Source organism: Triticum urartu, chromosome 6A, assembly GCF_056163025.1.
Source record: "Triticum urartu cultivar PI428250 chromosome 6A, HENAU_Tu73, whole genome shotgun sequence".
In the NCBI taxonomy this organism is placed as follows: Eukaryota; Viridiplantae; Streptophyta; class Magnoliopsida; order Poales; family Poaceae; genus Triticum; species Triticum urartu.
This window is the reverse complement of record NC_141878.1, coordinates 18098232-18109105: the sequence shown is the minus strand read 5'-3', so window position 1 is coordinate 18109105 and position 10874 is coordinate 18098232.

The window sequence follows — 10874 nt, the reverse complement described above, 5'->3', positions numbered from 1 at the left end:
ACAAGTGGTGGGTCCCGCGCTTACATGGATAAGTGGTGGGTCCAGCCCCCAACAGCTAACGAGGGCATCAATTGAGTTTAACAGCCATGTCATGCATGGGCTATTTACCTGCTCAAAATTGTCGCAGCACAACCATTCGCTCGAACAACGTCGCACTCTTGCCAATTCACCTCAAATGTGTCGCACAGGAGCTATTGGCCCCGGCTTCGCGGGCCGCCTCGTCCCCCGCACCGAACCCGCCGACTGCTCCGCGCACTTGGTGCTCCTCGACCTCTGCTACAATGTGTTGCACCCGTACCCGCTCGCCACCAACTCGTGGTCCTCGTCCGTCACGCTGCTCCCCAACGGCACGCTCCTGCAGACCGGTGGCTTCTCCAACGGCGACCGCATCGCACGCCTGTTCTCCCCACCGTTTGGCTGGGTCGACCTCCTGGATTTTCTGGCCGCGAGGCGGTGGTACGGCACTGTCATCCTCCTCGTCGAAGGGCGAGTTCTCATCCTCGGTAGCCGGCGGAAGTTCAATTTCGAGTTCTTCCCGCATGACGGCGTCAACGGCCCGCCGCCGCTGACCTTCTTCCCATTCTTGCACGAGACCACGGAGGTGGGCAATTATTTTTTGCGATCGATCTATCCTAGCTAATCCTGCCCTGTTTGATAAGGACAGAGGAAGGTTTTCTTTTTTTTTTTTATGGGAGGTTTCCTTAATCTCTAACCGGGCTGGAATCTGTTGTTGAAAGTTCATGCCCCGAAATAACAGGGAGGCGGACCGCATCAAGGTCTTGGGGTTGATAATAAGGAGTTAAATCTCAGACGTCAATCTCTATGATTAATGTAAAATCAACGGATCTAAAAAGATGACGTATGGAGAACTATGAAAGCCTCCGTTCTTTATTATTAGGTAAAGACAAAGATACATGCATTTTGTGGGGCGCACACCCCCTCCGGCGAGTTGGGCCAGCCCATCTGTCTTTTTATTTTCTGATTTTAAATAGCATAAAAACTATGAGCAAGACAGGATTCAAACCTGTGACTTCCTGGTTCAGAGTTCGATGTGATAACCAACGAGTCACCATCAGTTGGCGTGTTACATACCCCTTTCTCATTCTTTTCTTCTTTCTTCTTTTCTTTTTTTCCCGTTTCCTTTTTTCTTGTTCCTTTTTTTCTCATTTTTTCAAATGGTTTTCTTAAGATTTTATTTTTTTTATTTTTTTTCTTTTTTTCTTCTCATTTTTCAAGTGGTTTATTCAGTTATTATTTTCCCTTTTTATTTTTATTTTTTGTTTCTTTTCTTTTTCTGTTCCTTTTTTTCCTTTTTCTTTTGCAATGTGCGAACTTTTTTCAATTTACTTTTTTAAAATAATCAATGAAATATTTTTAAAATTTGTGAATGTGTTTTATAAATTTATGAATAAAATTCAAATTCAAGAACGTTTTTAAAAATTCATGAATTTTTTTCAGCATTGGTGAACTTTGTTTCAAAATCGATCAACCTTCTCGAAATGGATGAACTTTTTTCAAAATCAATGAACCTTTTTTTCAAAGTCGATGAACTATTTTTTAAAAAATTAATGGACTTTTTTTAAAATTGATAAACCTTTTTTCAAATAGTTGAACTTTTTTCCCCAAAATCCATAAAAGAAATCTCAACTCATGCTAATGTTCAATTTGTAAACATTTTGCATATCCGCGAACATTTTTTCAAATCTCAACTCATGCTCTGTCGTACAAAGTTTGCGCAGTAGTTCCGTTAATTAATTTGGTTCGTGGATGCATGCTCAGTTAGTAGAGTTAAAAAACAGTTAGTTGTGCATGAGAATACTGCCAATAGTCAAATACCATGGGTCAACTTGTTGTGTGGTTTATGAATTAGTAGTATGGAGTCTAGTTTGAAGTTTTGACTGATTCTCACCTCACCGCCGTGCACACACGCAGGATATCAAGGCGGACACCATTGACGTGGCCGTCGAAAGGATTCTCGTTGAACTTGGGGCAGACACTGCAAGCAGCAGAGAGAATGCCATCTACTTTGATGGTTGGGATGGTCTTGGGGCATCTGCCGTCCTGCAAGCTGTAGCCAAACGCCTCGCCATATCAAATGAGCTGTCGACGAGGCCCACTGATGAAGCTATGTATCTAGGGTAGGGACACGGACCTGTCCTAAGAGCCCTGTCCAAGGACGTCTTTAGAAGAAGTCATCCTTCAATCGACTTGAAGGTACCCACTCGACGGGTTCAAGACACTCGACCAAGAAGCTACCACTCGACCATGAAGCGAACCACTTGACTGCTAGGAAATCTAAAGTCACTCCGTAGGCAAACGGTCGGTCATTAAATAGTCTTTATGGTCATCATAGCACTTGATTAGGGGCGTTATCAGTAACGCCCAACCTTAATGTACCTTAAACCCTACATTACTGAGGGCAGGAGAGGGCTGGCGAACTCTATATAAGCCACCCCCCTCCTCAGTATCAAGGGTTCGCACCCCTGTAATTCATACACGCATAATCCAGTCGACCGCCTCCGGGCTCCGAGACGTAGGGCTATTACTTCCTCCGAGAAGGGCCTGAACTCGTAAACCTCGCGTGCTTACAACTTCTCCATAGCTAAGACCTTGCCTCTCCATACTTACCCCCCTACATCACTGTCAGATTTAGAACCACGACAGTTGGCGCCCACCATGGGGCAGGAATCTTAGCGCCTAGTTGGAGAAGTTGCGATTTTTCCGATCCCTTTGATCATGGTTTCGTGCGGAGTTTTGGTGGAGGGCCGCGAGATCCGTCTCGGCGCGCTCACGTTCATCGCCGACGACTCCGCTTGGCTTCAGGAGGCACCACTCGACATCGAAGCGCTCCCCGTCCGCGATGCGACGCACTTCCGCGCATGCGTTCGTGGCGTCCTCCTGCGGCAGCCGTCGACCCAGTATCGGTCGGCCCCCGTGTCGTCCCCCTGCCCTGTCTCCCACCAGCGCAAGCGCTCCGGTCGGTCGAGACTTCAGAGGTGGGTGAGGCATGCCGTGGCTCGCCAGTCGGCCGCCACACAAGTCGCGGCAATCGAGCCCGACGAATCCCTCTACGGCCTGTTCGACCTGTCGACTGGCTCCGCGGAGACCGCATCCGAGTGCGACAGCAGCGACCCAGCGGCTGAGGTTCTGGCGGTCGACGGAACGCACAGTCCTCCCGGTTTCCCTCGCGCTGATGGAGGCGCGGGTGGGGGCGACCCGTCGCATCCCCACGATGAGTATCTCCCCGAACCTCTCACGTCATTGTAGCGAGAGGAGCTTCGCCGCCGGAACATGGACGCACTCCACACTCCTATCGTCGGAGAAACCCCCGAGGCCCGGGCCTTGGAGGACGCGCGCTTGCCTAACTTGGCCGAGCGCACTCGACTGGAGAATCTCCAGCGAATACTCGACGAGCAAGTGCGTCAGTGAGCTCCCGAGTCTAGTCGACGTCAGCTCTTCCCGCCGACGCAGGTATATCGAACCCCAGTTCAGAATTTGGCCGCCGCGGCCCGTATAGCAGAATCGATTCAGCCCTCCCAGTCAGAGGCCGGCAGGGGCTTGTTGCGGATCAGAGCGTTGCTCCGGGCGGCGGGAAACCAGAATTCCGCTGTTTCTCAGTCACGGAATAGGATCCACAGTCGATCCGTTGCAACAGATATAGTCCAGTCGGCTCACAGCCCGAGATCGCCCTCGAGGCGTGAGGGACGTGGAGACCGGCACGATCAGTACAGAAGAAATGAGCAGTATGATCACCGATCCGATCGTGATGATCGACGTCGAGTGCCAACCCCTCCCCCGAGGAGTGGGTCATATGCGCCTCGATAGCGAGATGACAGACGCCCTCATAGTGTTGGGTGGAGGATTCCAGTCGACCCAGGGACCCAGGCTTTGATGCAAGATCCATCCTCGTTCAAGGTTTGGTTGATAGGAACAGATCTCATCGAGAAGGCCACGACAGAGATGCGCCTGCCAGCAGCAGGATACATGTTTCGGGGCCAGAGTGTTTCAGTCGAGCCATCAGAGCCGCAGTGATTCCTCCCAACTTCAGGTTGGCGACGGGAGTCAGCAAGTTCACCGGTGAGTCTAAACCTGACACTTGGCTCGAAGATTACAAAGTGGCTGTGCAGATTGGTGGTGGCAATGATGAAGTGGCTATGAAGCATTTGCCTCTCATGTTAGAGGGCTCAGCCAGAGCGTGGCTAAATCAGTTGGCACCCAGCAGCATCTACACTTGGGAGGACCTCTCCCAAGTGTTTGTCACAACCTTTGAGGGAACATGCAAGAGACCTGCAGGCCTTATAGAATTGCGGTCTTGCGTGCAGAAACCGAATGAAACTCTGAGGGATTACATCCAGAGGTGGATCACATTGCATCACACAGTTGAGAATGTACCAGATCATCAAGCAGTTTATGCCTTTAAAGAAGGCGTTAAGTATAGAGAATTGAATCTGAAGTTCGGTCGAACTGGAGAGATGTCTCTGAATCGGATGATGGAGATTGACACCAAATACGCTAATGGGGAAGACGAAGATTGACTCCGGAGTGGCAAGCACAAGGCAGTCGCCCAAGAAACCGGAGGAAACTCCAGTCGGAAGCAGAAGCGGAAGGCCGAGCCAGCCACCCCTGGGGAGGCCCTGGCCGTAACCCAGGGAAAATTCAAGGGAAAACCCAAGGGGCCCTGGAAGCCCAAGAAAGTCAAGGATCAAGATGGAAATGATGTCTTGGATCTACCATGTCACATCCACACGAAGAAAGATGAAGAGGGTAATTTTATTTACCCAAAGCATACCACTCGACAGTGCCGGCTCCTGATCCAGCAGTTTCAGGGCAAGCAGTCCAAAGATAAAGAAGAAGAGTCAGACAGAGTTGAGGACAAGGAGGATAGTGACGATGGATACCCCCAAGTCAATTCCACCCTGATGATTTTTGCTGATGTTGAAAGCAAAAGTAGACTGAAAGTCATTAACCGTGAGGTGAATATGGTTGCTCCGGCAACACCAAGTTATCTGAAGTGGTCTCAGACTGCCATCACATTCGACCAGTCTGATCACCCTACGCACATTGCCACCCCTGGGAGGCAAGCTTTGGTGGTCGACCCAGTTGTCGAAGGCACTCGACTGACCAAAGTCCTGATGGATGGTGGCAGTGGTCTGAACATACTGTATGCAGAAACATTGAAAGGGATGGGCATTCCGATGTCCAGGCTCAGTACCAGTAACATGAGCTTCCACGGAGTCATTCCCGGGAAGAAAGCCGAATCACTCGGCCAGATTGCTCTTGATGTGGTTTTCGGTGACTCAAAGAATTACCGCAAGGAAAAGTTGACATTCGAGGTTGTGGACTTCCAGAGTGCTTATCATCCCATTTTGGGCAGGCCAGCTTATGCACGCTTCATGGCTCGACCGTGTTACGTGTATCTCAAACTGAAGATGCCTGGCCCCAGAGGTGTGATCACTGTTACAGGCAACCGAAAGAAAGCAAAAGAGTGTTTTCAGAAAGGCTCAAAGATCGCTGATGCTCAGATGGCAGTGGTCGAGCTGCAAGAGTACCAGAAGACTGCCGATTTGAGTGAATTGCTACGAGCCAAGAAGCTTGCTTCAGAATCAGCTTTTCAGTCGTCCGGCAAAACAAAGCCAGCCCACATTCACCCGACCGACCCCAATGCTGCCCCGACTCACATCTCAACGACGCTCGACTCCAAATAGGAAGAAGCGCTCGTCCAGCTCCTCCGTGAGAACTGGGACATCTTCGCATGGAAACCCTCTGACATGCCTGGAGTTCCCAGAGAGCTGGCTGAGCACCGTCTACGAGTCGACCCAAAATTCAAGCCTGTGAAAGAACATCTTCGACGGTCCGCCGTCCAGAAGAAGAAAGCTATTGGCGAGGAGGTGGCTCGGCTCTTAGCAGCGGAGTTCATCCGAGAGATTTACCACTCCGAGTGGCTCGCCAATGTCGTCATGGTCCCCATGAAGGACAAGTCACTTCGCATGTGCATTGATTTTAAACATATCAATCGGGCCTGCCCGAAAGATCATTTTCCTCTCCCTCGCATCGACCAAATAGTCGACTCGACCGCGGGGTGCGAGAGATTGTCTTTTCTAGACACCTATTCCGGGTACCATCAGATCCGTCTGTATGGACCCGATGAGATCAAAACGGCTTTCATCACTCCATTCGGATGCTTCTGTTACGTCACCATGCCGTTCGGCCTCAAGAATGCTGGAGCCACGTTCATGAGGATGATTCAGAAGTGTTTACTCACTCAAATCAGTCGGAATGTGGAGGCATACATGGATGATATTGTGGTCAAGTCACGGAAAGGTTCCGACCTGCGACTGACCTTGCTGAAACCTTTGCCAACCTTAGGAGGTATGATATCAAACTCAATCCATCAAAGTGAACATTCGGAGTTCCAGGTGGAAAGTTACTCGGTTTTCTCGTTTCTGAACGAGGAATCGACGCCAATCCTGAAAAGGTTGGAACTATACTTCGGATGAAGCGTCCTGTGCGCGTGCACGATGTCCAGAAGCTTACAGGTTGCTTGGCCGCTTTAAGTCGATTCATCTCTCGACTCGGTGAAAAGGCCTTGCCTCTTTACCGACTTATGAAGAAGTCTGACAAATTCGAGTGGACTCCAGAAGCTGATGCAGCATTTGCAGAGCTCAAAGCTCTGCTCTCCACCCAGCCGGTGCTTGCTGCCCCAATCAGCAAAGAGCCTCTGCTGCTTTACATTGCAGCCACAGGACAAGTTGTCAGTACAGTACTTACGGTCGAGCGGGAAGAAGAAGGAAAGGCCTTCAGAGTTCAGCGCCCATTTTATTATGTGTCTGAAGTTTTGACCCCTTCAAAGCAAAGATATCCTCATTACCAGAAGCTTGTATATGGGATTTATATGACCACGAAGAAGGTTGCACATTACTTCTCTGACCACTCCATTACAGTCGTCAGCGACGCCCCACTGTCAGGGATTCTGCACAACAGAGATGCAACTGGTCAAGTGGCTAAGTGGGCGATTAAACTTCTTCCCTTAGATATCAAGTTTGAAGCAAAGAACGCTATCAAGTCCCAAGCAATCGCAGATTTCGTCACCGAGTGGATGAACAGCAACTTCCAACTCAAGTTCACTCGGAGCACTGGACCATGTTCTTCGATGGATCTAAGATGCTGAACGGTTCCGGTGCTGGGGTAGTATTAGTCTCCCCCCGAGGAGATAAGCTCAGATACGTTCTCCAGATTCACTTCGATTCCTCCAATAATGAAGCAGAATATGTAGCACTTTTGTATGGGTTGCGCATGGCCATTTCACTCGGCGTCCGTCGCCTCATGGTCTATGGCGACTCAGATTTGGTGGTTAATCAAGTGATGAAGGAGTGGGACGTCAGAAGTCTGGCAATGACTGGTTATTGCAATGCAGTGAGAAAGTTAGAAAAGAAATTCGAAGGGTTAGAGCTTCATCACATCCCCCGACTGAAAAATCAGGCGGCTGACGATTTGGCAAAGATAGGCTCCAAGAGAGAAGCCATCCCCAGCAACGTGTTCCTGGAGCACATCCACTCGCCGTCAGTCCAAGAAGATCATTTTACAGAAGAAGCCCCGCAGCCGAAAAGTGCCACAGATCTGACTGAAGTCGAAGTCCCTGCTGTGGTCGACCTAATCATGGAAGTCTTGGCAATCACTCCCGAGTGGGCGATACCATACATCGCGTATATCCTAAGGAAAGAACTCCCGGAGGACGAGGAAGAGGCTCGACAGATCGTCCACCGATCCAAGGCCTTCACAGTCATAAAGGGACAGTTGTATAGAGAAAGCGCGACTGGAATCGGTCAGAAGTGCATAACACTAGAAGAGGACCAGATAATCCTTGATGATATCCACTCGGGGACCTGTGGTCACCATGCGTCTTCTCAGACCATTGTGGCTAAAGCATACCGAGCGGGATTTTACTGGCCAAGAGCAAATGAGATGGCAAAGGAGATAGTCGACAAGTGTGGAGGGTGCCAGTTCTACTCCAACATGTCACACAAGCCTGCATCATCCCTGAAGACCATTCCACTCGTCTGGCCCTTTGCTGTTTGGGGACTGGACATGGTTGGACCACTGAGAACAGGCAGGAGCGGTTTCACACATGTGCTCGTGGCAGTCGACAAGTTACCAAATGGATTGAAGCTAAGCCTATCAAGAATCTTGATGCTTGCACTGCTATCAGTTTCGTCAGGGGGTTAACATTCAGATATGGAGTCCCACATAGCATCATCACTGACAACGGATCAAACTTTGATTCGGACAAATTCAGAGCTTTTTGCGCCTCACAGGGCACACGAGTCGACTACGCATCGGTCGCCCATCCCCAGTCGAATGGACAAGCTGAGAGAGCAAATGGTCTGATTCTCAAAGGACTAAAGCCTCGACTGATGCGTGATCTCAAGCACGCGGCGGGTGCTTGGGTCGACGAGCTTCCGTCAGTTCTGTGGGGATTGAGGACCACCCCGAACCGGTCGACTGGAAGAACTCCATTCTTTCTGGTTTATGGAGCCGAAGCAGTTCTGCCAAGTGATCTTCTTCACAATGCACCCCGAGTCGAACTTTATACCGAAGATGAAGCAGAACAAGCCCGGCAAGACGCAGTCGACCTCCTAGAAGAAGAGAGGGAGATGGCCATGATCAGATCGACCATTTATCAGCAAGACTTGCGTCGATTCCACGCCAGGAATGTGAAGAGTCGAGCCTTCCAAGAAGGAGATTTGGTCCTCCGAGTGGATCAATAGAAACCACACAAGCTTGCTCCTACTTGGGAAGGCCCCTTCATCGTCACCAGAGTCCTCCACAATGGAGCATATCACCTCTACAATGTTGATCGCCAGATCGACGAGCCGCGAGCTTGGAATGCGGAACTGCTCCGCCCCTTTTACACTTGAATTCTCCCTCGGACGAGATGTAATAAGAAAAACTTCTGCAGTTCATTTTTATCAAAGACAAGAGTGTTCCAATAATTGATGTCACTTTTGTTTGCATACGAAATCCCCCAGTGGGTGACTTAGCTGCGAATCCGTTTCGCCTAAGTTTGAAAAATCCCACCGAGTGGCGAGCCAGACTCCCACTCGGGGGCTTAGCTGCAGCCCAGTGCTCGCCTAAGTGTTTAAAAATCCTACCGAGTGGCGAGCCAGACTCCCACTCGGGGGCTTAGCTGCAGCACAGTGCTCGCCTAAGTGTTTAAAAATCCTACCGAGTGGCGAGCAAACCTCCCACTCGGGGGCTTAGCTGCAGCCCAGTGCTCGCCTAAGTGTTTAAAAATCCTACCAAGTGGTGAGCAAACCTCCCACTCGGGGGCTTAGCTGCAGTCTAGTGCTCGCCTAAGTATTTAAAAATCCTACCGAGTGGCGAGCCAGACTCCCACTCGGGGGCTTAGCTGCAGCCCAGTGCTCGCCTAAGTTTGAAAAATCCTACCGAATGGCGAGCCAGACTCCCACTCGGGGGCTTAGCTGCAGCCCAGTGCTCGCCTAAGTATTTAAAAATCCTACCGAGTGGCGAGCCAGACTCCCACTCGGGGGCTTAGCTGCAGCCCAATGCTCGCCTAAGTGTTTAAAAATCCTACCGAGTGGCGAGCAAACCTCCCACTCAGGGGCTTAGCTGCAGCCCAGTGCTCGCCTAAGTGTTTAAAAATCCTACCGAGTGGCGAGCAAACCTCCCACTCGGGGGCTTAGCTGCAGCCCAGTGCTTGCCTAAGTGTTTAAAAATCCTACCGAGTGAGAGCAAACCTCCCACTCGGGGGCTTAGCTGCAGCCCAGTGCTTGCCTAAGTGTTTAAAAATCCTACCGAGTGGCGAGCCAGACTCCCACTCGGGGGCTTAGATGCAGCACAGTGCTCGCCTAAGTGTTTAAAAATCCTACCGAGTGGCGAGCCAGACTCCCACTCGGGGGCTTAGCTGCAGCACAGTGCTCGCCTAAGTGTTTAAAAATCCTACCGAGTGGCGAGCAAACCTCCCACTCGGGGGCTTAGCTGCAGCCCAGTGCTCGCCTAAGTGTTTAAAAATCCTACCGAGTGGCGAGCAAACCTCCCACTCGGGGGCTTAGCTGCAGCCCAGTGCTTGCCTAAGTGTTTAAAAATCCTACCGAGTGAGAGCAAACCTCCCACTCGGGGGCTTAGCTGCAGCCCAGTGCTCGCCTAAGTGTTTAAAAATCCTACCGAGTGGCGAGCCAGACTCCCACTCGGGGGCTTAACTGCAGCCCAGTGCTCACCTAAGTGTTTAAAAATCCTACCGAGTGGCGAGCAAACGTCCCACTCGGGGGCTTAGCTGCAGCCCAGTGCTCGCCTAAGTGTTTAAAAATCCTACCGAGTGGCGAGCAAACCTCCCACTCGGGGGCTTAGCTGCAGCCCAGTGCTTGCTTAAGTGTTTAAAAATCCTACCGAGTGGCGAGCCAGACTCCCACTCGGGGGCTTAGCTGCAGCACAGTGCTCGCCTAAGTGTTTAAAAATCCTACCGAGTGGCGAGCCAGACTCCCACTCGGGGGCTTAGCTGCAGCACAGTGCTCGCCTAAGTGTTTAAAAATCCTACCAAGTGGCGAGCAAACCTCCCACTCGGGGGCTTAGCTGCAGCCCAGTGCTCGCCTAAGTGTTTAAAAATCCTACCGAGTGGCGAGCAAACCTCCCACTCGGGGGCTTAGCTGCAGCCCAGTGCTTGCCTAAGTGTTTAAAAATCCTACCGAGTGAGAGCAAACCTCCCACTCGGGGGCTTAGCTGCAGCCCAGTGCTCGCCTAAGTGTTTAAAAATCCTACCGAGTGGCGAGCCAGACTCCCACTCGGGGGCTTAGCTGCAGCCCAGTGCTCACCTAAGTGTTTAAAAATCCTACCGAGTGGCGAGCAAACGTCCCACTCGG